The 27246-nt window shown below is 44.2% G+C and overlaps 1 pseudogene; it reads left to right on the top strand.

The window, feature by feature from the left end:
* The first annotated feature begins 14443 nt into the window (after positions 1-14443).
* On the top strand, positions 14444-25049 carry LOC115318105 (annotated as a pseudogene).
* Positions 25050-27246: the final 2197 nt, after the last annotated feature.

Genomic DNA, 27246 nt, shown 5'->3' with positions numbered 1-27246 from the left:
ACGGCTCATAGGATACAATAAGAAGGGCACGTCACAAGTGAGGTCAACATATTTTAAAACACAAGAGGACTAAAGGCGCAGATCTACAGCCTTCTTGCTCTTTCGTCAAGCAAGGTCAAACCCTAACATTCGACCATCGGGGAACAACCAACGGCCGGAATAAATAGTTAATCACAAATTCCCTGTCAAGGACCCAAAAACATTCGTGTTTAGCCTTGGTCTTGGTAAGTAAAGGTGCCCTTGTAGTCGGAAAAAACGGGAAGCGAGAAAAGCAGGTGTGGCTCGGGGTGTGCATATCTTCCTTTCCTAAAAGAGTTTATTCGGGAATGAACAAATGAGCAGATATCTCCAACCGTTTGTTGAGAAAGTACACATTTTAGGAAGCTCGTGCCAATCTTTCCTCAACTGGCAACGCATCTGCCCAGTAAAAATTCAGCCCCCCTTTTGTGTCAATGCGCAATAACTTGGGATCTTCGGTTGTTTAGCGACTTCTGTATCCATCAAGAGGAGTGCCGGGGAATGCGTCAACTAGTGAACATGAGCGAAAATAATTTAACTGCGTCTGGGTCGGAAGGATAACGTTTCACATAACGACTTCGTGTAAGAACGAGCTACTATGACCCGATTTAAGTTACTGATAAAGACTAACGTTTTCAAAATCAGGAAGACTAAATCATATCACCCTTTAACTAAGAACCTTCATCGTTAAATTAATGCGAAACCGGCCAGTCGACTGTCTTCGAGTCACATCTAAAGAAATCATCATGTTGAATATTTCTTTCGTGTGCTCCAGTGGAACGAATGTTCAAAATGGTTAATTTTGAGTAGGGATGTCGCGAACCACCCTAGGTTTGAGTTCGAAAGCTTTCAATATTTTCGAATGAGGTTCGAATTTGGTGAGGTTTGAATTCGAATGAGGTTCGGATGAGGATGAGGTTCGAATTTGAAAGGTTTCGATATTTTTAACCGTACCAAGGTTCGAATTAGAAAAGTTCGCAATTTTCCTACACCGTGGAGCTTCGAATTCAAAAAGTTCGAAGCTTTCACGGTTTCTGAAAGTTCGGGCTCGAATATATCGATTATTCTTTTTACTTGCGGTTCGAGCAATTTGAAGATTTCAAACTTTCCTAACTTGAAGGTAGATGGAATCGAAAATTTTGAATATCTTGAAATCTGAAGTTAAAAAAAAATTCGAATATTCCGAATTTCTTTAAACTGGAAGTTCGAAAAATTGAAGGTTTTGAATTTTGGGGGGTCTGAAGTTCGATAAATTCGAAAGTTTTGATTTTTCTTTAGACATGAAATACGAAAAGTTCGAAGGTTTCGATTCTGTTTTAGGGCTAAAGTCGAAAAGAACTTCGAAGGTTTTGAATTTCTTACAAGTCCATGTTCGCAAAGTTCAGAGTCCGCGGTTTTCATGTTTCTGTACAGTTCCAGTTCCAAATAACGTTTTCACGTGTCACGAGTTTTCACGAAAGCAGGTTGAAAAAGTTCGGGTGCGATATTTACATTGCGCGAAGTTGGTCAGGCAATTAGATGAGACGACGAGTGTCCCGGATGTGCAGGAATATTTGCCAGTGCAGAATCTGCAGAGTGACTTGTGACCATAGATCAGTAATAGGCCAATTGCTATATTACCCAAGCATCAAGGAGAATGTAGGGGTTGGTGTTCCGCGCGCCGCACCTGCTGGCCTCAACAGTAGCACGGCCGTGGCAGTAGTAACTTTTCTAAAGCAAATACCTAAAACAAATGGCATCTTGCAAGTGCGTTCGTCAACGCTTTATTTCGGTTATTTACTTGAACTTTTATAAGGGGAAGGCGTGCGCGTGTGGCGCGTGGAACACCAAGCCAGCCCGGGGGGGGGGGGGGGGGGGGGGTTAACGTGCATCACGCAGTAGTGATCACACGAACGCACTGTTTTACGATACTCATCCAGTTCGAAACTGCCGGGGGCGGGCAGGTGGTTGAGGCTCAGAAGAACCTTGAAGCGATCTGGCAAGCTGCCTGCCCACCCCTCGTGTATGCTGTTGGTAATCCAATCGAACGCCGCCCGAGTGACGGTGGCGTATAGCAAGTAAAGTTTGTAATCGCTCTGGAGGTTTATTTAGCAGGAAGAAGGGAACGCCCAGCAAAAAGCACAAAAGCCGACACAAACGACGGGGTTTTAGTTTCGCTTCGAACGTGTGCTGCATATGCTCTGTGCGTGTCGAGTCATCAAGCTCTCAGGGACCATATTATGAGCTCAAGATCGAGCATTAGGAGCGAAGGTGAGATGAGTGACGACACTTGGTTTTCGTAAGTAAGATTAAAGCCTTATCTATGTGAACCCTGTTTGATAACCAGACGCGAAACAACAGTTTTACTCGCACCAAAATGTGTACAGGCTAAAAGCAACACGTCTCAGCGACGTAAAACGAGAAAATAAAAAAAAAAGAATTAAAAATGGCTTGTTTTTAATGACGTGCTGAACTTGAACAATATTTGAAATCTTCCCCCATGAGCTGATTTATTTCTGAACCTGAAAAACAATAAATGCACTATTTTGTATTCTGTACATTGCAATGAAATGTACTGTCTGTGGTGTTAATTTAAATGCAATACCTAAAACATATTTAAACAAAAACATTACCCTGTTTAGGGCACAATCGCCCGTAGATCAATGTTTGGACATTCCTTCGAAACTAATCGTGTGCAACAATAATCAAATCTTAACACGACACTTACCTATGCTATACATACATCATTGTTAAAACGTATAACATCTCTACCATGAATAGCTTCGGCTGTAGCGCGCTTCAAATAAGGCCCAAACGACAATCGTCAAAAACCCGTTGTTTTTCCTCGCTCCTTCGTGAATTTCTTTCTTTAAAACTAAGCATGTCAGAACGTTCAAATAAACGGCTTTGTCTTTCGCAATGAATTCGGCACTGTATACAAAAATTCGAAAGAAAATAAAAAAATACGAAATTATTTCACTGCTTGAATCCAAATGAAACCTCCAGCCGGTTTTTCGAAATTCCTCGACCTTTTAACTTTTGAGAAATTGAAACTTTGAAAATTTTCGAATTTTCTAGACAAATAAGTTTGAAAGTAAAAAAATTATCGCTTTTCTTAGCATAATCATTTCGAAAGTTCCAAAAGCGTCAAACTTTTTAGTCCATGAAGTTTGAAAGTTAAAAAAGCGTGGAAATATTTAGTCTATGAAGTATGAAAGTACGACAGGCATTGAATTTTGCAGCGCAATAAGTTTGAAAGTCCGAAAAAAAATCTAATTTTTTTAGCGCAGTAAGTTCGAAGGTTCGAAATACACGGAATTTCTGAACGTGCGAAGTTCAAAATTTCCAAAAGTATCAAACTTCTTAGTTTAGCATGTCCGAAAATTCGACTTCCGTCGAATCATTCAATAGAGAAAGTTCGAAAATTTGGAAGCTTTCGAACCTTTCGAACCGTTGGATTCAATCATCCAACCTTCGGTTCGAAGAAGTTCGCGGCATTCCTTATTTTGAGGCGTATGATGCTGTTGCGGCGTAAACGAGAAGACCTGACTTCTGATATATATGCTGTAAATAAAATGAGCACGGGGGGTTCGACATCGCTGCTGACGCCATGACGAAAACGCACATGTCCATTCAGGTGCGGCTCCTGTCCGCTACCATCCCACCGAAGCTTGCAGTGGATTACCCGACCGAAGCCCGTGGTCCCTGTGACGACACAAATCCGTTCAAGGAGGATAACACCGCATCACCGCCGCACTCGCTCATCCTTCAAAGCCCAGCCAGTTTCACCAACCTCGCCTGGCAACCAGGAATATCGACTGGGGAGTGCCTACTAAAGCCGTTTCAACGGCCCGGCCAGTTGGGGCTCGACATCGCTGCTGACGACATGACGAAAACGCACTTGTTCATTTAGGGTCGTTACCTCAAAGATGTCAAATGTTTCCCCAGTAACGATTTATGCCTGTTTTTAGTGTCGAGCCCCTACGACTATCTGTGCACTTCATGGAAGTATTTTTGTTACTGCTGTTTTCACTGCTCATATGTATCTTTGGTCTCTCGACAACTGTTTTTTTTTTTCTTTTTTTTTTTTCGGGGGGGGGGGGGGGGGGAGGGAGACATGAAAGATACGTACCGTGGCAAGAAAGCAATCTTGCCACAGTTCAAAGAATTGTGGCTTCACAGACTGAGATTTCGGCAAAAGTATCGTCCTTAAAAAACGGACAGAAGGCAACTGGCTCAACTGTCCAGCAACTGTCCACCAGATTATCTGCAGTAGAAACAAGGCTAGATGTGACTAAAGCCACATCTTGGATTCCACCCATCCTTAATATGTCCGTTGAGCTAGCCAATATTCAGAAACAGTGCGACGATAACGAAAACAGGCTTCGGAGATGGAATCTGTTCTTTTTATGGCTGCCTGAATAACCAAGTTCAAGCACGGAGCCGATCGGAAAGACAAATTTTCGACTTTTGCGCTAACAATCAAGGCCGTACAGCTGGATGCCTTTAATCTAAAAAGATCGCACCGCTTAGGGAAATTTCAATACAATAAAAATAGACCGATTCTCGTTACGTTTACCCGCGTTAAAGGTAAAGAGAGCATCCTGGCTGCCGGGGCGGGGGGGGGGGGGGGGGGGGGGGGGGGGGGGATTCAAGCTGAAAGATACCTCTTTCGCTGCTCACAACGATTTTTTTCAGAGTGAGTATGCTTTGCTCGCGATAAGCTTTATGAGTACGGAATTAGTCTAAACGTGCCGTTTGAAGTTCGTTTTAAAAAACTGCACACCAATAACAAACGTTTCGTCTTTAACATGGAGTCTCACTCTGGAGTAGAGCTCGCATAACTCGGTACATGTAAAAAAGACACAGCACTGTCATCTTCCCCTCATACCGTAACGCAAGATAAAAATAATACATTTTCTGTCTTTATCACAAATATTCGCAGCATTCATACCGAAACGAGACAAGCTGCATGGCGTTCTTGAGGACAATTTGTCTGACATAGTCGTTCTCACCGAAACCTGATTAAAACCTGATATTGAAGATAAACAACTTTTCCCTGTACCATCCTGTACATTTATGCCATAACATTTTCCGCTACGACCGGCCCAGCCGGAGATACGTTGGTGTACTAATTACAATAAAAAGGCATATTTTTTTTATTTTTAGCATTACTTTAACAAACCATTACTTACAATTTGTGTGTATACCCTACTGAAAGAAACAATTTGAAAGTCAAACGGGTGGAAAACTGGTCGACATGTTCGAATCAAACGGGTTGCTAACTTTTTGATCCGTTCGGGTAAAACGTGATTATGGGATACGAGTACCCACTTGAAACGGTACCAGTTTGAAACCGCACCCGTTTGAACGGTACCCATTTGATACGGGTGCCTGTTCGACCTGGCACGTGACCACATATTTGAACGCGCCCTTCGGAAAGCCAGGCAAATTATTTGCTAACCCTATATGGGTCTTGTTTGGAAGGTTCGTCATATTAAAGTTATTTAAGACGTCCCGAAACTGATACACCTATTTATAACATGAAGGAAACCCGTAGAAAAAATATGCTCGCGCAGGTGCTTCCAAATGAGCAGGAAAACAGACAGAAAAGATTGTTTTCAATTTTCCTAGAACTTTATTACAACCTATTCCGTTGACAAGCACAGACGCGCAAGCGATCTGTGAAGAGGAACTCTAAGCTTTTAAACAACTGGGAAGATTGCAAAGCAAAACAAGAACCGAGGAAATTCTACGGGGTGTCCCAAATAGCGGCCAGGCTCTTTAAATCGGCCGCCAAATTCGGTTTTTTAACCTATCGCGCTACGATTTTGGGCAGCGTGGCCTACAGGTGGTGCATTTGTTTTTGTAAATTTTGCAAACAGCGTACTTACCTGAGGAAAAAGCAAAACAAGAAAAAGGGTTAACTCCCATGTAAATGCCGCGAAGTCACCGGTCTTAAAACAATAGGGAGCCTTATTGTTTGAAGACCGGTGTTGTCGCTGCATTTCCATAGTAGTTAAGCTTTTTGTTTTTTTGCTTTTCCCTCAGGTAAGTACGCTGTTTGCAAAATTTACAAAAACAAATGCGCTACCTGTAAGCCCCGCTGCCCAAAATCGTAGCGCGATAGGCTAAAAAACCGAATTCGGCGGTCGATTTATACTCCATTCACGCGGCCAGCCTAAAGGTACACATCGCGACATTATTAGCGCGAACAGGACATCGACGCATTTTCGCATTTTACTTAAAAATAGTACTAGCGAGCACGAAATTTTATCGCTTACAATATACAACTAAATGAGCTCTTTCTGTAGCAATAATAACTTGGATGACATCCCTTGGTTTCAAAGAGAAAAAGTGGAAAAACCGGTGACCGCTTGTTCACGCTAACAGTGTCGCGCTCTGTACCTTTAACCCTTTGCAATCGGCGAATCAGCCCGCGCTCTTGGGTCGCGAGCACTTGTCACGCGAACTGATTGCGAACTAATTCGCCACTGACCTGAAAGGTCCCTAAGCTAAAGGAACCTTTATGATCCTGTGAATAGGGTATTAAAGAGCCTGGTCGCTTTTTGGGACACCCGGTAGACTATAATGGTAAACTTTCGGGGAAATTATTCTCCCGGCTGCCACGAGAATAGACGCTGCATAATTTTGTAGGTAATATGGAAGAGTACGCGTAGAAGAACGGTCAGTCGTTGCCAACAAGTATAGTTGCACTGCACTTACCATAATAATGGTGGACTTGAAAGATGGAATCCAAGATATATGTCGACACGGTCAAAGCAGGACAACCACACAAACACAAATACGAGAAGGAAGGGCTTCTAGAAGTTTCAACACGATGCGGCGCACAAGCTCTCATTTGCCGAACCCAACCAAACCGCAAGAATTCCTGACTTCTTTGAAGAATCGCTTGTTGCCGATATACGCGTAGGACTTTTCGAACACTGATAGCTTTTGTGTACATCGAATACGTTGACCAGAGACATCCTAATAAGACCGCGGGGTAAGGCGGGAGGTTGGAGCAGGTAGGATGAACAAAGTTCGAACTGCAACGGACAACAAGCAGACAAAGAAAAAGCCCGTGCGTCGACTTTCCCACACCGCACTCGGAGAGCCAATCACCGCAACTTACAGAGGCAGCTCAGCGAATGACGATGCCGAAACATAAGTTTAGACCAAATACACCTAAGCATTCCTTATGAGTTGTGAATGCGAAAGCATGCAAGCCGCTCGTCCGCTCCCCATTTCGTCTGCTGCGTATTTTTCGTCGAGGGTCGGCGCGTACGCTTCCCTGGTGACCTTGGACGCTCCGCGCTGATGGACACGCAGCGCCATGGGGTGAGCGGTCGTGGAAACTGACGAGCGCAGCGGCCAATGGGAGCCCCATCGACGCGCGCCAGCCGATGAAACCGAAGGAAACTATTTGCCGTTTTCGCGCTTCAGACTGATGACGTCAGCTCGGAGGCTGTGCTTATCAGCGCCCTCCTCCCCCTCGGGTCACGTGAAAGAGGTGACCAGGGAGGAAGGAGGGGGTGCGGTCAATGCGCAAGACAACGGGATACCCCTGCAACCTCTCTTCGGGCATTCCACTGCGACGTGTTTGAAGCCTCGAAAAGCAGGCGAATCGCGCACCACTCAGCACGCTCGAAGGCTGGAAATGACGCCGGCCAGATGCTCGGTTTGCGCCCGAGAGAAGAAAGCTTTCAGCGCGAGCTTTTATTTTGACTGCTGCAACGGCGTGCGTGTTCTCGCAATGCTCGATATTCTTGCAGCCACTTGTTCGCGCGCTACCTTCGCTGCGTCTTCACTGGAGGTGAAACGGAAATTAGAAATATATTGTTTCACGCGGTCGCGTCTTCTGAGAGAGAAATTCGAGCGGAATATGTAAATTGGGGCAACAAAGAATGCCAAAGTTTTAAAGTTGTGTCAAAAATATCGGATAAAAAACGTCGCGCGCTTACGTAAAAAAACAACAAAAAAACGCGTTTTTACAGTTGCAGTCTAAGCGAACATTAGCGCAATTAAAATATAAATATAATTGCTTGCATTACGCGGACTATTTGAAATCGATAAACCGGCGCTCCCGACCTTCCGGAAACATAGGCTGCCACGGCTGAAACAGGCGTGCCCATGCCGGCGATCTGTGCGTTCAGTATCAAACGGGCTCCGAAGAGCCGTTTCATTAAACCGAAACAGTTTGGCGGTCACCGGTCACCCGTTTGTGCAACATGGTCCGCGGATTGAGCAAACGTTGTGTGTGTGTGCAACAACTTTGCCCAAACGAGTGGCCCATTTGCCCAGAAGAGTGACCCGTTTACCAAAGGAGTGACCTGCTTGCCCGAATGGATTACCGTTATGGCTTAAACGGGTAACCCCTTTAGCCATACAGGCGACCACTTTCACAAACTGGTGACCGGTATGGCTAAACTGTTACCGGTATGAACCCGTTTACTTTCATATAAGCGCCAATTTTTTTTTTCAGAAGGTTATGCATTTGCACACTGTGTAGTATAGTCATTCTTGGTGTATGTCATAGGCCACCCAATTGTGCTTTATCCTTTCATATTGAACTGTGCTATATCGTTCTGAAATGTGTTTTCCGAAAGCTGACTTCTTTTTGACGATTTTAATCCATAGACTGGTCTAATTTATCACCCGTATGCTCCGTCGGATCAAAATAGTATTTAAATACGTACCTCACTTTAAACTTTTGGCAGTTAGTTGATAAACCAACACGTTCAGACAACATTCTCGATTTGATTTTACGTAGTCATCAGACTTGTCAAATCTATTTCCTACAGCGATGGGCTCAGTGATCACAAAGTTCTGCACATCGAACTGTCACTCCCCGTTCTCATGAAGCATATGACCTACTGAAAAAAAAAATCATTTGAAATTCAAACGTAAGACAAACTGGTCGGCCCGTCTGAATCAAACGGGTGGCAAACTTGTCGATCCATTCGGATCAAACGTGATTATGGGATACGGGTACCCGTTTGATACGGTACCCATTTCATACGGTACCAATTCGATACGGTACCCGTTTGATACGGTACCGATTTGATACGGGTCTTCGTTTGATACGGGCGACCGTGCGACCTGGCACGTGATCACACATCTGAACGCGCCATTCGGATAGGCAAATTATTCGCTCGCCCTAAATGGGTATTTTCTGGAAGGTTGGTTGCCTCAAACTTATTTAAGACGTCCCGAAACTCATAAACCTATTTATAACATGCAGGAAACCCCTAAAAAAAAATGTGCTCGCGCAGGTGCTTGCAAATGGGCAGGAAAACAGACACAAAATATTGTTTTCAATTTCCCTAGAAGTTTATTACAACCTATTCCGCAAACATGACGGAAATTGGTGTGTAAAGCCCTGCATATCCACGGATTATCCGCGGATGTCCGCAGATATCCGCAGTAAACAGGCGGATGCGGATAAAGATTAGACGGATTTTGGCGGATTGCGGATCGGATGCGGATGTCAGGGGCTGCGGATATCCGCAGATCCGGATCTAAATGTTTGCCCCGTGGCATTCAGTCTGTCGACTGACGTTTCATCTACAGATCGTTTAGTCGACATGCGACGTTTGATCGAAAGGCTTCCCGTGTTCGTTTCATTGAAAAACCTGAGACGTTTCGTCGCACGCAACCCTACTATTTTCGTAACAAACTTTTTCCGTCTCGCCTGGATTACAGGGGGGAGGGGGAGATGATTTCGTTAAGCACGTGCTTAACCAAATCATGGCGTACGCGTTAGTGAATCCCGCGCTAGCTTTTAGCAGCTTAGTGAAGAAATACGTTATCGACAAAACATCGCAGTGGCATGTGCCCACAAAACGTACAGTGTCGACGAACCGTGTTTCCATGAAATGTATGTCCGTGAAAAGTTGTCCACGACACGTATTTCCACAAAACGAGTTTCGAGGAAACGATAGGAATCCTCAGAAAGATCTGATTCTTACTGAAGGTCGCTTCAGTTAGTGCATTTCATCTCGTCAAAAATGCTATTTATAAAAAAAGAAAAAGTAAAGAATGCAGGGCATCAATCGTACCGAGAAAGGCAGTTCTTTGGCAGGGAAAAAGCGGAAAACTTTCTCCGGGCAAAGAAAACCTCAAACGATCAAGTCACAAGAAAGTAGAAGAAATTTCCCCCTCTCCGCAGAGAGTGGTGTGGCATGATATTAAAAACAAAAGAACTGCTTCGACAGCGAGCGCGACCCTGTTGCGCCACGGTTTGCAAGTTTCGGAATCAGAGGCGCACGCACATTGGCAGCCCGTAAATTGCGTGTTTCTTTTTTGTATGCATATTCATCCGGTTACGACGCCAGGGCGCCAGCAATGCCAGCGGCTGCCGCGCGCAACCTCCGTAGCCGCCCCAAGAAAAAAAAGAAAAACAATTTTTTTTTCAATATATATATTTCGGGCGCCTGCAGGCCCCGATCTTTCACGAACAACAAGTTAGTCGATCCGATCAGGCCCTGGACCCTGACTTAGAGGCGCATCTGCCCGCTGGCTGACACGAAACACCCGTGAGACTCAAGGCGGCCGCATACGCTCGTTAACATCACCAGATAGGATTTTGTCTTCCTACCACTACTTCTCCTCCTCTCATTCCGAACTTTTTTTTATTTTTTATGACCTTTTTTGTCAGGCGTTTAGACTTCAGGGGAGAGGTAAGGTGCCACAGGTGAAAGTTTCCGATTCTGAGTGCGGCGGGGAAGAACGCGTCGGCGTGATTTCCGCTGATTTTGCTAGTCTAAATGTAATCGTAACCTCTGGTGGTAAGTAAGAACATCGACAAGGTTCCACATTTTGCCGATGCGGTTCGGATACGAATAAAAAGTATGCGGATCCGGATCGGATACGGATACAATAATGTAGAAAGTTTGCGGATGCAGTTCGGATGCGGATGCGGATCGAATGCGGATAATCAAACTGTTATCCGCGCAGGGCTCTATTGGTGTCAGGCACGTAGCCAGGATTTGGTTTCGGGGGGGCCCGCTCATGACAAAATGCTGTATGAGGGGGAGGGGGAGAGGAGGCACCCAGCAAAATGGAAGATTTCGGGAGGGGGGGGGGGCCGGGCCTTATGGGCCACCCCCCTGGCTACGGGCCTGATTGGTGTGATATGGCGGGTGACAGTTATTGTTACCCAAAGAAGAGGTATGGTAGAATTTGTGAAACACGACAAGGCGACAAAATTTAGTTCCTTAGTTTGGTTTAATTTAGTGTGATGTGCCCCCAGTGGTAACCAAGGAAATCGCAGTAGGCGTGAGGTTTATTGCACCCGTTACGCTTTGTATTATCTGCTTTGCGAAGTCATGACGTCATGCACCCTTCTCGCTGTCCATTGGTGTATTTAGACCCATTTGAATTTGCGACTCCTTGGAAACGCGTGCCTTCAAACCTCTTAAAATCTCCTACGACCAGAGAACCCACTGGCGCCACCTATCGGGTAGCCACCTGAAACACTTGGCACTCCCGTATATTTCGTTCGGCTAGAAAAACTTTTGGCAATGTTATAAACGACCATTTATCATGGATAATACGTATACCTGATTTTGTAGATGCCGCGAAAACCTTCGCTGTAGTGAAAGGCAGGCCCAGGGTGACACCATAAATTTCGCCAGCGTACCAGTGTTCTCTCGTCGTAAGATATTCTAAGGGTTTTAAGGCACACGATCTTAAGGAGTCACAAGTGTGAGAACGGGCCTTTGTAACCCGCCCTGCAACGTCGTGAGATTACGTGTAGATGTTTTGTCATTGGGGACTCAGCCCTACGAGCCGACGGTCGCAAAGGGCACCGGAAACTCCTGTGAAAAATACTCAGTTCAGCTGTCTTCTATTACTTTCACGTCATTTTCGTGGTGCACTGTAAACTTTTTTACACCCTTAAAGGTGAAATGGAACTTAAAACACCCTTCTAACACCCTCATTTTTAGCATGAAGGGTGTGTGAAGGGTATCCACACAACTAAAACACCCTATTTACACCTTTAAATAATGAAAGGGTGTATGAAGGGTGTTAGGAGGGTGCAAGAAAGGGGTTAAGTAATGAAGGTACACCCCATGATGCCACCAGGGGTGTAAGGGTGTTTGGAGTTTGATCGTTGAAAACAATGCCCGAGCAGTTTCAGATTAGTGCCGACTGCGGCATTAATCTGAAACATTACGATTCGATGAAGCGTATAAATAAGAGTACTGTCATGGCGCTCGTCGTCTTTGTCAGTTTGCAATCACCGGCTAGACCAATCAGGCACAGTGATCCTTTCTGTGCTTGATTGGTCGAGCCGGCAGGAGCAAATGCACGAAGGCGACGAGTGCCATGACGATGCATCTTTGGTTCTGCTTGATTGACTCCGTGGGATCCTGGCGTTGTGTAACAGATAACTGGTTCTGTGGGTTCACCCTGAGTTTAGGAATTCGGAGCACACAGACCAGGCTGCTGTTTTGAACATTATATTTCATTCGTAAGTTCGTCGGTGTGCTGGCTCATGATTGCACTCGTTGCCTCGAAGGATGGTCAGGCGATGAGCGGTCCCGTCGTTGGCTGCTGACTCGCAGGTGTCAGCAGGTGTCCCCAGCCGGCCTCCTTTCCGTGTTTCTTGGCTGCCATTATTCCTTTCGGATGTTTCGCGTATTCGATACATCCGCATCTTCTTCGGTACTCGACTGTACCTCTTTTCTCTTACATCCCCACAAAGCGAATGCCTCTGGTGTTTAGCTCTCTCCCTTCCCCTGCGTTCTCTCCGTAGTCCCGCTACGCCGCTGTATGCCTTTCGACTCCAGGCTGCGGTCGTTCGGTAGGAAACGCCACGAGGCGAGGGCGGCGAGACCAAGTCTCAAGAAGTCGGTGGCGCCGCTTTGTTGTTCCGTGCGGGTACTTGTGGCCAACTGGAGAGGCTGCATTCCTTCCGGGTCTACTCGGCCCAAGTTAACCTCACAGGTGGCTGTGGTCGGACTTAATATTGACATAAGTATAGACATACTCGAAAACTGGAATGTCAAGGTTACGTGAATGCTGCATTTCACGGGCATAAGAGCTAGTCAGGATGGCACACACGTAAATGTACTATATAAGCCAACACGCCCCTTTACAAACATGCCCGCGTTTGCCCACACCAGGTGAGGTCACTGCGCATTCGCAAAAACAATATTCGCTCGAGGTAAATTGTCCGCGTATCCGCTCTGTGGTCAGCAGCGCCGCCGCAGCGGCGTGAGGCCAGAACCGCCGGATTGTGTATATGCATATACAGCTTGAGTAATAAATAAAATAAATAAGTAATGCAAGTTCACTCAGTTAAAATGCGTACTTATAGGATTGCGAATAGGTTTCCATGGCTGATATGTCATGTTCCTTGTTTCTGAGATAAAAAAATAAAATAAATAAAGCCTCGCTCACTTTGATCTGATGAGAGTAAAAAATGCACATTCATATTTACGAATTTTAAATTTTAACGCAACTTCTAAAACAGAACAATGAAATATTAACTTGAAAAAATAATTATCTTTTTCCGAAAACTGATTTGTATATTACAACATTAACTAAAACCTGATTTAGGTGAAAAAACAAAGAACATTTCAGTAGGATTGGGAGCAAATATTTCGAGGTAACTTTTCTACGGCGTGCTGTTTTAGGACAAAAAAAAACAAAAAAACTAAGGCAATGAATACGATTAAATATATTAAAGTAACAAAAATATGGTTCAATAAAACAACACAAATATGTATCTATTTGGGTAGTGCACAAGAACCTTGTGAAAGCACTCACAGCTTCTGAAACAAAGGGCGTGGCTTATATGTTCAGACGTTTAACTTTATGATTCGTTCTTCGGTGTACTTATATCGGAAAATGTCGGAGAGATAACAGGATCTACATATGTTTAGAAGCATCTCATTATTATATTTTAGAGAGCAGAGTGATCACAAAAATTTGGGGTTGTCTGTCTACTATGAATTTTTTTTGTACTAAACAAAGCGATTTGAGGCACTTGCCAAAACTGTAAAATCGTTTTTATCGCGGAAAATAAAAATCGTTTGGATTATTGAATATAGACTGGTACAATACCTTACATAAAATGGTTATTAAACCACGCAGGCGAAAGCGTAAAAAAATCCTCAATACAAGCCGTCGGTTTAGCTACGTGTTTACCCCACTTAAACAATGAAAATGCAGCATTTAAACCAAAAAAAAAACGAAAACCTTTGTAAAACTAAAAGTTTAAGAGGAATAGCCATACAGACAGTCCTTTCTTTTAGCTTTCGCTTTAACTTTAACTAAGTTTTAACTTAAAACAATATTTAAAAACAAATTTGTTAAAACGCGAAGCAAGAAAAATGCAAACGAGCCCCCACCCAAGATACCGAAACTGAAACTACAGCAAATCTTTTTAGAAAGGGCAGGCGTAAGTCGTAGCCAATCCCCGTTCTTATTAAAAATGGCTGCTTTCGGTTATTGCTGGAACCGCTGGTACTGCTGCCGGAGACACTTTCACGTGTGGACGCAATTAAAGGTGAGAATATTTATGCAGCATGCTTGTAGAACATTCTTTATGTGTCCAGGTGTCCAGTAAGTGACTATTGATACCGCTTACACAGTATTCGACTTGTTTAACGTTTAAATGTGGTGGTATCGAGTGTTATGTACCGGCTGGCTGGCTTCGGTTTTCTCTTTCGAGCCATAACCGCTAAAACTGCCTTGGGGTGACGAAAGTCCTTCTGTTTTCTTTTTCGCTTTTACGCCGGCGCCTCTTTTCTCGCGAACTGTCGAAACTAAACAGTCTGGAAACGTGATCGCTTCATCGGTGGGAAGCTGAAGCGGAGGTTACTTTTTTTTTTTTTTCCTTCTGCATCATAAGTTTAAGCATCCATCCGAATCTGTGTATCGCTTTCGCGTCGTCGCTGTTTAACGATTTAGTTAATGTTCTCAGCACCAGTTCTTAAGATGTCCCCGCTTGACAACAAATTCGGCGTAAAAACGAGGACAAGAGTGGGACATTCGCGTCGTCGCTGTTTAACGATTTAGTTAATGTTCTCAGCACCAGTTCTTAAGATGTCCTCGCTTGACAACAAATTCGGCGTAAAAACGAGGACAAGAGTGGGACAGAAACACGGCGAAGTGTTTGTGTCCCTCTCGACCTCATCCGATGAGGTCATGAATTATTGACTAGCCCAATTATTAGCCCTTCGCTTCACGCCCTATAATTTCTATGATATTATTTTGAACATAAGATTTTGTGTTTCTTGATATGTGTTTCTTGGTATGATATGTGTTTCTCGGCGCGGTGTTTCTTGATTTGATGTGCGGGGAAAATGTTACCTTGCAGTAGGTATGGCGAACTGTACATACTTCGTAATTTTTCGCGGAGTCGTGATTATGCGCCTGTCTCGTGTTTTCAGCTTTTATCATGTTACATAATTGGAAAACAAATAAAACAATCGAACAAGTACCTGGGCCTTTCTTTTGCTACTGTGAATGCTATGAAGTATAAAGTATTCATTAGATGATCTAGACCAGTTTAGAGCGCTAACCCAAGTAAAGTAATGCATTTGTTGCAAAAACCGAATAGTAAACATTGTTCAAGGTGTTTCGCATTGAATATAGCTGATCTTGCCTCTTTTTCTTTTAACTACGGACCGAGTCTATGTGCTGCAAATGTGGCTGTTAGGATTGTTCGAAAGCTCAAATGGCTGACAACGAGCATTAGGTCTTGTAAATTCATTTAGTGTGTTTACTGCTCTATGCAAATTTTTTTATTATTCATTATCTCCAAATGTTATTGGAATTAAAAAAAAATTCAGAAGAAAATGTCATAACTGCTGCACTGGGCTATTGTTAATGTTGATGAAAGTAAACTTCACAATTTGAATAAAAAATCATTTGTTATTTGGCATTTTTTGAGTTTTTATTTTTTTATTACAGTATTACCTGCATTGAAAAGTGTATGGATAATTTAATGCCGGACAGGCCTTTTAAGATATTTTGAATAAATAAATAAATAAATCTTAATACTCCAGAATTCATGGGTCTAGCTCGTCCGCCAAAAGTTAAAAAATGAGAGACGGAAGCTGGAGACTGACCGTGTGTGCGCAAACCGACCAAGGTTCGACAGCAGTTGGAAACAACAAGGGCGGCTGTCGACGCCCCATCAATGGAGTTATAGCGGGGCAAAGTTGGCGCAACACTGGTCAGTGATTCAGAGCTCAGTGTAACGCACATGTGTTTTTTTTTTAAATAAAATTACAATAATCATCCTTGTTTAATCGATATGCAGTCCCAAGGCTTGGCTCCCAGCGGAAAAGACGAATACAGTCTCACACAGCATGAGGCCTGGTTAGTTACGGAGGAAACCAAATCGAACCCCGACAGGCAGCAAATGTTCTGCAGGCCTGAGTTGACGCATTCCGCAAGGGTCAAAGACTTGTACGAGTTATCCATTGCTGAAGCTTGTGGGAGCCGGGGGTGAAAGACGAGGCAGAGGGCACGGGACAGGCGGTCGGCGGAGAAGTCACGAGCTGGCACGAGACAGTGCGGAGCTGAGCGAGGCTGGTAGTTGGACAAGGAACGTCGAAGCCAGGCTGCCTAGCCTGGCCCATAACGAACCCCGGAGCGGTCCACCAGCGAGGTCTGGAGCAAGACCGGTGGAAACGGCGAGCCCGGGCCATATGACCTGGGCTATGACGATCCCGGGGTGGTTCCGCAGCGAGACTCGGGCATTGATAGCCCGGGACAGCCAGCCTACGCAGCGCTGGCGTGGGAAAGGCGATCCGCAGGCCTGGACACGGACCCCGACTGTGAGCTCTGATCGACGGGCGACAACAAAGGTCGGCGGGCCTGGACTTCCGGCTCTCGACGACGGGCAATCGAGAGGTACAGTAAACCCATTCGCTGTCTTCTCGTTGCAGTGTGTAACTCCCTGGGTGACGGGCGGAAGGTATACCGATCGGGCGGCGATTATTAGTATAGAGGGACCTCCCCCGTAAAGAACCCCACATTAAAATGGCGCATCCAACGTGGGGCCCGTTCGGTATGCCTCTGCTTCTAGTCGTCCCCAGAGAGTCCCATGGATTCGTTGAGCGGGTTGTTCACTAACGCTAACGATGCCCGTTGAGACAAAGTATGTTAGAATTATGGTGACTTGTCTCAAAGCAGAGCTCAGCAGGTGTCTCCTCGAATCGAGTACTTAAAGGTCTCGAAGGACGAGGTTGCGGACGCACGTTCTCGGGTACCCCAGAATAGTGGTTGGCAGAAGGTGACCCAACCGGGGGGAACACGAGGAGCGCGGTTAAGATGTAAGAAAGTCGTCTTCGGAGGCAGAGGAGAGCCACGGCATGTTCGCTGGAAGGCAGGATAGCGGCTGGCAGGAGGGATCACAGCCAGGACTTATTCCATATTTAGGATATCGGTTTGGAGTGATGCGGTAGGCAAGCAAGCGCTTGTCGAGGCCCGGGGTGCAGATGGGGTTTTGTCAGTGGGTGTCGGAAAGATTGCGGGAATTGCAGTCGACACCGGGAACACTGGCGGTCGAGATTGTCAGCGGGTGTTGGGTAAACTGGCGTAAATTGCAGTTGACACCGGGAACGCTGGCAGGCGAGTTAAGGAGCAGTATGATTTGTAACCGCTGGGCCAAGACGGCTAGTTACTTCGCGTCACTCCAACCGACGAAAGGCAGAGGGACGACTCTCCCTTGAGGGGGTCGTTTCGAGAAAGCTACGAAATGTTTTATAGGATACTTTTTCGGCTTCACTCTGGCCGGTCGTGGCAGTGACAGCAAGACTTTTAATAAGTTATGTCGCGTCACGACCTGGCCGGGGATGAGGCGGTAGACATTTAGGTGGCTTGTAGTTGTCCAGCTTGCCTTGAGGCGTGAACGGTTTAAGCGGGCTTGCTCGCTGAGCTACCGCCCCCTCCGAGGACCGAGCAGTCCCTAGAGCTCGTAGACACGTGGACGGAATGGGACGCTGACGCTTACAGCGAGTAGCACATGGTATATGTAGCCGTTGCGGAACGCGGGTATGGTATTTGGTCATCCCGCCAGAGGCTTTGGATCCCCTCACTCGCGCAAAAGATGGACTACGTTTACTCCATCGTTACCTGTTCAGAAGGAAACTCACGCGTTGAGCAACGCAGCTAGTGGTTTTGCCGCATCGCTTGCTCCGAGATGAGAAGGGCACCCGAGGTATAAAGACGCGAGCGTCGTGTCTTACTTCTAGGCTTACTCGGCGAGATACAAACGAGGAGGCTTGCCCGGTTCACATCGCTGACTTGAAAGGATACTACCGTTGTCGCGATGGGGAAGACGTATAACAGGAGGTTGCAGTAGGACACAAGAAATCCCTTGTTCTTGGCGACCCACGAGCGAGCTCTGGAATGCAGACTTGCTGAGTTGGCCGCATGGTACACGAACCCGTCGGCAAGCTATGTGGCGTTAGGGGCTATGGCCACTGCCACAATCTGCGGCAGAGTATTTGTTCGCTGTGTGTTGTTTTTACAGTTTGTTCTGCTCAGAATAGCTTCTTGGAAAGATGGCCGTATACAGACGGCGTAACCCAGGAAGCCCACCGGGAAGGAAGACGGGACCATTCGTTTTCCCAAGTGCTCAGGGTGGCTGACAGTTGTTCGGCCTGACGAACGGTTCAGGCGGGCAGTTCTAAGCCCGCTGTGACCTCTAAGCGGAACGGGGCAAGTCCGTCTGCGTCAGCCGGACCAGCTTGGAGCAAGCCCCCTGCTGCATCGCGGTGAGTGGGACAGCGAGCGACAGACAGGTCGGCATTGTCTGCCGGCTTCGCTAGCCACCACTACCTACGCCGCTTTCGGACGCTGCAACGTGGCCACTCCGGCAACAGCAACAGCGGCCGCCCATGAAGCCCAGCGGCTCCCTGAGGCCCATGAAGTCCCCCGAAGTCCGGGCCTTGAGGGGGGGAGAGTGTGGGAGCCGGGGGTGAAAGACGAGGCAGAGGGCACGGGACAGGCGGTCGGCGGAGAAGTCACGAGCTGGCACGAGACAGTGCGGAGCTGAGCGAGGCTGGTAGCTGGACAAGGAACGTCGAAGCCAGGCTGCCTAGCCTGGCCCATAACGAACCCCGGAGCGGTCCACCAGCGAGGTCTGGAGCAAGACCGGTGGAAACGGCGAGCCCGGGCCATATGACCTGGGCTATGACGATCCCGGGGTGGTTCCGCAGCGAGACTCGGGCATTGATAGCCCGGGACAGCCAGCCTACGCAGCGCTGGCGTGGGAAAGGCGATCCGCAGGCCTGGACACGGACCCCGACTGTGAGCTCTGATCGACGGGCGACAACAAAGGTCGGCGGGCCTGGACTTCCGGCTCTCGACGACGGGCAATCGAGAGGTACAGTAAACCCATTCGCTGTCTTCTCGTTGCAGTGTGTAACTCCCTGGGTGACGGGCGGAAGGTATACCGATCGGGCGGCGATTATTAGTATAGAGGGACCTCCCCCGTAAAGAAACCCCACAAGCTATAGACAAGGATCCATATCTCAGGGACATTGAATGGGTGAGTAATTTCTTTTGTACGCAATTTGTAGAAGGGCTTTACTTAAAAGAACTAGCTTAGACAAAGCTGCTCTTTTTGCAAGAAGCTGTAATTTTACCATAGACATTTTTGTTTTCACTGAATCAATTTCACATACATAACATAATGTAAACTTTAACCCCAAAACTGAAAAAACAAACAAGGATGACAATACTCAAGGGCTGTGTGTTGTGTCGTCCTTATTTTTCCCCAGTCTCTCAGTTTTGTCCTAAATTATGTTCAACCATCACCAGCTGCCAGCTGGTTTCCGTCCATCTTTTTGTTCATAAAATATTTGTGAAAACTTTAAATTAGGGGCACGGAGTGCTTCAGCAAATTTCTTTTAGGTTAATATAGGCACAAGCTGTCGCTTAACGGTTTCTCACATACTACGAAATTAGTTCTCAGAATTAATGTTTTGCATAATTTGTTCAGTCAAACACCATTTTAATTATGACGTTTCTGCCTTTAATATTACCGAAAGCAACTAGCCTGCACCAAGGTTGATCATTTTTACATTTCGGAACTGCACTATATCTATTAGCAATCTACTTCAGCAGTACAGTGCAACCTTTAAAGGGATACTTCAACGAAATCTGAAATATATCCGTCGTGTTCGAACATAGGTTGAATATGATCCACAATATCCGTAAATATGACAATGGCACATTTGTATTTTGAGCCCCGTGGCTGTATTTTTTGTTATAAACGGCCCACTCTAGCAAGCGCTCGGAGAAGGCCCAGCTTAGAGCACGTCACATACGACGCAATCGTGACGCAGGTCGTCTCGGGACGATGAAAGCTGCGGCGAGGCTGACGTCGAGAGGATGGCCTAGTCATCCCAGCCATCGAAGCGGCTGTTTTTGTATGAATTTTGAGTGACGGGTTAATCTTTTATAATCTTGTAGGGGGACAATAGCTACATCTGGAACACACAAAAGGAATTCTCGGGAAGACGGGAGTTCCTCCTTCACGTCTTCTCTCGTCGTGGCCGGAGGCGAGACAGTCACCATCACTTGCTGTCAAGGTACCTGGACGGGCATTACAAACGAGGCGTTAGCGACATCCACCAGGTGCTCTTTGCAAATTGTTTAATTCGTTTTAAAATTTCTTTTCGCGACTTTTTTAACAAGATATTGGTGTGTTCGATGTGATACTGCTCCTTTGAGCACATATAGACCATAAAATAAGCGCCGAAATTGCGTTGTAGTATCCCTTTAACGATCGCAAGTTCCATATTGCCGAAATATTCACGAAGCCAATAATTTGCACAATTTGAAGGTTTTCAAATTTTCAAATTGTGCAAGTTTTCAAATCAAATTCAAATTTCAAATTCCAACTTTTATACTCAAAGGTTAGTGGTCATAATTATGTCTGTCATCACATTTGTAAAAAAATTGAGGGCACGAAGTAAAGGATTCTACAGTAGTTGTGCGACACGACAGAATGCTTCAAATGTGTTAGTAGGCTAATAAAAGACATTTGATAACGAGGTGAAAAAAGCATTAAGAATTTCACTGTTCCTACAAATGCATGTGTTTTATTCAAACGCTCACAATGTTTCAGTTCCTTGAGGATTTCAAGCAACTCCTGGAGAAAGATGGGAATGAGGCGGTCGAGGCGGCGTTCAATAAGATTGTGAAACTTGCTCTAAGAGGAGACCAAGGGGGCTACAAAAAAAGACCTGAAGCCTTTACTTGAAGTTGACCCGCCAGGAACCGGTGCAAGACGCAAGAAAGGTAAGTGATGATACGTGTATAGGAATAAAGGGCATCTGTATGATCTGCTCAAAGCAGTACTATACCGCTTAGAGCATAACATATACCAACAGAAGGATGGTATGTTACCGTGTATGTTTAAAAATGCGCAGATGGTCAGATTAGTGTTGACACGATGTGCCTTCTCTATTGGATTTCTTTGCTTTTAAGGTTAATAGATGTGTGTTTTTGTAGAACGCACCATCTGTTAGGGTACTATTTTCAACACACAGCTTTTCTCATCAGTTTTTATTGTGCACTTCTTTTAAAACGTTGCCTATTTTACTCTTAGCTTGTATAGTGTAAATTACTGTGCAAATTAAATGGGTGCAGCTTAATTTACATATTAATTGTTTAAATTAAATAGTGTGCCATCGATTTAATCTGAATAGCCCCACAAAACACAGCAGTGCTACGGTACAAATGGTTGCATTTAATATAACTTTTTTGATGTGCATTGTGGACTAATCGTTCCCTTAGACACAGATGGAAGTGCTAAGCAGTTTTTTTTCCATAAAATAGGAGTGTTGTGTGCAAAAGAGCAGGCAGGTGTTTAAAGATTTGCGGATAGTGCAGGATATTTCTGTCACGGCAAATGCTTTCCTGGATTCAGGACTTAAATTTATTCGAAGGAAAAGTTTTGAATGAAGGTACCTCTTCTGTTAAAGTCATTTGACATGCTTGTTCTGGTTTCTATGTATCCAGTTATTTTCACTGCTGCTTCAAAATAAGTAAGACCAAGCAATGTTTTATAACAGTATGCGAGTAATGTGATTGAGCTACATCACAGGTGCTGCTGCACACGCATTTCTCGAATGGTGCAAGCTAAGTGTAAATGGAAGTACTTCAATTAAAAAAGAAGAAAAATCTCGGAGGACAGAAACAAGAGTTCCCTTAATTTAAAAATTTCCATATTTTGGCACAATAATTTATCCAGCATATAAATGTTTGGACAAAGCGCACCTGGAAGATATATTTTGTTTACAAAAATGCATAATATCGAAGTCACCTTGTTAAGTTCTTGGATCTTAAACGTACCATGGAGCACCAAGCATGCATTCATTTCACAATAAGCGCCCACCAGCTACATCTAAAATGTTTCGAAGCTAATCACATGAGACGCTCCTCTGTGTTATCAGCTTCTCCAAACACGTTGCTGCAAAGTGGTTGAAGCCCGCCATGTCATGTACTAACAAATGCATATCCTCCTGTTTTTCAAGAAAATCACCCAATATTAAATGGACGCTTGCTCAGTGTTTTACAGATTGTCATTTCTGAAGGACAGCACTGCCTGTCTTCGTTCAACACATTTGTTTATCTTTTAGAGCAGATGTAAGAATTCGTACCTTCCTGAACCTTATGTACATTAGTCAAAGCGAAGAAACTGATTTCCCATAAATAGTTGCAAGCAAGGCACTTAGTCACCACCATGTCTGCACATGTGAGCAGGTTTTGCAATTAGATGCCTGTCTAAGTTACCTTCACACACACCCTGGATGCACTTGCACTCATAGGGCACCAGCTGGATGCCACGCCTGCAACTGTCTTTAGGAAGGTTTGAGGAAAAGAAATCTTATTTCAAAGGTCATTCATTAAAAAATGCACTCTTACAATAAATATGAATGCGTCGGTTTCACTTGCATGCCATGGGCTTTTTAAAACCTTGCTCTCCTTCATTATTGCGTTTTGAATGAAGACGTGCAATGTATTTTTTCCAATTTAGCACGAGTAACATGTGGCTTAGTTTTATTATCCGTTTCTGTTGCAGACGTTCAGACCGTACGTGCCCTGGAACTCCTGGCAAGAGTACTTAAGCAGCCTAGTGCAACTCACATGATGTTTTTGCCTTCGGTAAGCTTTTACTTAAAAGCTGTCATTCTAGAAAATTGTATGCGTTGCACAAAATGATATATAAGTGGTAATATACTTCGGTCATTAGAACAAAATTGTAAATATGTGTAAGGCCCCCATGCAGTTTCTAGTTTCCTAGACCTCGCATGGTCACATAAAAAAGGGAAAAAAAAACAAAACCGAACACACTCAAATGTTGCTTGATTGTGGTGTAACTACTGAAAATCTTTTTTGACATTGTTCGGTCCAGCGGCACCCCATGCAAAGGCCATTTTCACCATCCTCAAGAATATCTCACAAAGTTTTTGCAGCAAAAAAAAAAAAAAAAAAAACCTACAGGCTTTTAAATGAAATATTTCTAACAGGAAATCAGATGTCTAACACTAATTTACTGTGAACCAAAAAATTTTTTAATGCGAATATATTTTAATAATCGGGATTTTAGCATAGATACTTTATCATATTACAACTGCAGGGATGGGCAGCATTTCAAATACAAGTATTAGACATACGTATTTCAAATACTTTGTGTATTTTGCATTTGTATTTAGTTACAAATTGACTATTGTATTTGACGTGTGTATTTAAATAATAAAACGTGGGTATTTCAAATACAATTGTAATTAAATACCATTTTGTGGGCGAAAATACATGCTTCAAATTTGTTGTCAGTGTCCAGAGCAGGAAGAAAACTACGTTCTGCACCGAATGGTGTGTCTCTCAATCAAGCACAAGCGTTTAGTGACTGTGATTACGGTGCTAGTCCAGGGCAAGAATAGTGACGAAATTGACGTTCACAGGCAGACTGGCTAAATAAGTGCCTGTGACTTCTTGTGATGCTTTCCAGCCTGATTTCCATCCATATTTTTGCCTGGAACATTCTAAATGCGCGGGTCGTCCAGATTCTCGTAACTGGTGCGAGTTGCAACAATAAAAAATTCTCTAGCAGGTGCTGCGCGTCTCGGTCGTCTCGGTTCTTTGTTGGTCTATACCAAAATGTAATCGACAAAGAAAGCTGCTTGAAGCTCTGTACTCTTTTCACATATTACGTCCAAGCTGATTACATGTTTTTGTGATTATATTTCTCTTACGTTACTAGAGCCTCGCATACTGACTCCCGAGTGTGCGATGCAAAATTAAAATGAGATACCCAGAAACCCGCTGCAGGTGCCCTGATGTCGCTGGCGCAAATTTTGAGCAATGTATTTGGAAGAGACCAAATACATTTTGTTGTATTTGTATCTTGTCCTTAAATGCTTTTTTGGAGATGTAATTAGATTTCCAATTAAATACATTTTTGACCAAGTATTTCGCATTAGTATTTCGATTCATATTTACATGTATTTTGCCCATCCCTGTACAACTTCAATTATTGTTCAACAAACATACCTATGAAAGAAAACAGAAAGCATTCACTCAACTCAACAGAAAATAACAGCCGATATTTAAGTATTGATTACTAGTCAAAGCTCCTTTATGTGGCCGACTTGTGTTGATCACATCACAAAAGAACTTGAGCCAGCTAGAAAATTCTGCCTTTATAAATAGATATACAGGTGTACACCATGTGACTGCAAACTGTATATTTAAAATGCTGTGTTTCATTTCTTTTTAGGAGGCAGAGATGCCACTTACCCCTTGCATCGTATTTTCGGGCCCGAGTTTCAGAGGCCGAAGCGCTCTTCCTCTACATCAAGAAAAGTCGACTATTGCGCGTCATAGATGCAGTGGAAGGGACCACAGCAATCATGACAGCCCAGTGGATGTTTAATTTAAGGTACAACAGAAAAGCGTTTAATATTTCTTGTGTTTTGGAACACCTATTTTAAGGGGTTTCAATTTCAAGGCCCAGGAGCATCGCCCAACGCTTTATTGCGAAAGACAAGTCGTCGTTCACTGCCTAAGTCTGTTTCAGGATGTTTGATTTTAGTTTGAACAGATCTTTCTTTAAAGATTGGATGAGCGGTACATATAACGGCTGTTTCAGCAAAGACTGACAAAAATTTTTAAAATTAGTGTAATCAAGGTAAAAGTGTAATTTTCTCGGCACAGCATTACTCTTTGTGGCAGACGTCAGAAAATGTGCGATACTTACTAATTAGTGCGGTACTTCATTACATATAACTAATTAACTTTATATTAAGTGAAAATAAACATATGGCTCGAACTAGAACCTTGCTGAGCGTCATCGAAAACCACTTAATCAGTAGTTTTCAGAAATATTCAGGACGTAGGAAGCGTAGTATGCTAAAGTTACCACTCGTGGTACAAATACAAGGCTGGGTTTCTGAGAAGAGACGGAAAATTCGCTCGGGCGCCTTATCAGACCGCTATTTTTGTGTCTGTTGCACGAGTGGTAACTTTAGCGCACCACTACGCTTTTCACGCGTTCAAAGCCTTTCTGAAAATTACGAATTTTGTGCTTTTTGATGACGCTCAGCAAGTTTCTGATTGGAACCATATGTCTATTTTTACTAATTAAAACGTTAATTAGTTTTTTTGAATAATTAACGACCTAATGACTAAGTATCGCACATTTCTGACGTCCGCCACCACGGTAATGCAGTCCCGAGAATATGATCTTTTTACTTCGAATACACAGATTTTAGAATTTTTTTCAGTGTTCGCTGAAATACCTGGTATACTCTGCGCTGCTCGGGTATCGCGCTCGGCAGACATGGTATTAGAAGATTACAATTTTGATCAGTGGGCCAATTAACTTAAACGTGTGAATTAATTGAACACTTTCGTATATCATATTGCAACTGCAGTTTAAACGGCAGTCAATGTCAGAGCCAAATACAATTTACACAATTTGCATAAAGGCAAGAGTTTTGATCTATAAATAGATCAGTTTTCTGATTTTTGTCGCGCGATTCTAAAAGTAAATACACAGTAAGAAAGCTCTGTCCTCAATGATGCCTATAGAGGGGTGACATAGTCGTTTCGGTTTCTTCGTATTTAACTGGCCAGCGCATCTTTGGTGGATAAGCCAATGACATGCTGCCGAGAGCAGGGTACCAGAAACGTGTATGTCACATTTCTAGGCACAATCTAGAGGGCTTTGGCGTTTTAGTTTATAGCTTCGGAATTGCGTTTCAAAAACGCGGAAACTGATCTCTTAATATTGCAAAGCACTTTACATTCATTTAAAATCCTCAGATTGGGTTAGTCTCTAACTTTAATTGCTCTCAACGCTGCAATGGACACAAAACGCATAAAATTGTTAAATGAAACCCCGCAAGTTTAAGTTATTTGTCTACAGGTTATTAATTATCATCCGATCTGATGTCCGTTGAGCCCGATACACATAAAGTGAAGATGTTACTTGTGTATACTGGTCATCCTTTTTACATCTGTACGCATTAAAATCATCCACCCTATATTGTCCTTCTGGCGCGAGCGCGCACACCGTGATCTTTAGGGAGCATAGACATTGAATGAGCTCGTGCTTGTATACGCCGAGGAAGCTACGCGTGGTAAGCTACAAACACTCGACGCTGGGAGTTTTAACATACTGAAGGGTTGTATATGCAAGACGCACAAATTAAAAGAGTATTCAACTTTCATATACAGTTTTTTGTCTTTATTCATTAGTGGATGCATGCATGAGGCAACCACTTAGTTAAGCAAGAATACATGAAGTGTTTTCGAAGGTTTTCAGCAGCACAAACATGTTTTAATTGTGGCACTGTAAACGTTACAAGTAACATAAACATCATACTGCCAGACATTGGATGTTATGGAATGTCTCTAAAGATATGAACATGTAGTCAGATTAACTTGACTATATACAGTCCATGCACATCATAAGCAGCGCACATGCACTGAGAAAAAAAGCCAGACTAACTTGGCTGTATACAGCCAAGTTAATCTGGCTTTTCTTTCTCAGTGCATGCATGTGTGGTGCCTGTGATGTGCTTGTTACACCCTTACACCCTTACTCACGTTTCTGGGGGTGCAAGGGTGTAATGGTGACAAGAAGACCCATGAAAAAGGTGCTCAAGAGTCCAACACACCTTTTTGTGAGGGTGTAGGGGTGTGAGTTATAGACACTCAAAATCACCCTTAAGGGTGTAAACAGTTTACTGTGCACCTTTT

The sequence above is a fragment of the Ixodes scapularis genome, unplaced genomic scaffold (genome assembly GCF_016920785.2).
Source record: "Ixodes scapularis isolate PalLabHiFi unplaced genomic scaffold, ASM1692078v2 PGA_scaffold8__174_contigs__length_109621045, whole genome shotgun sequence".
Lineage (NCBI taxonomy): Eukaryota > Metazoa > Arthropoda > Arachnida > Ixodida > Ixodidae > Ixodes > Ixodes scapularis.
The sequence above is the reverse complement of the archived record's forward strand: the minus strand, read 5'-3'. Positions and strand labels throughout refer to the sequence as shown.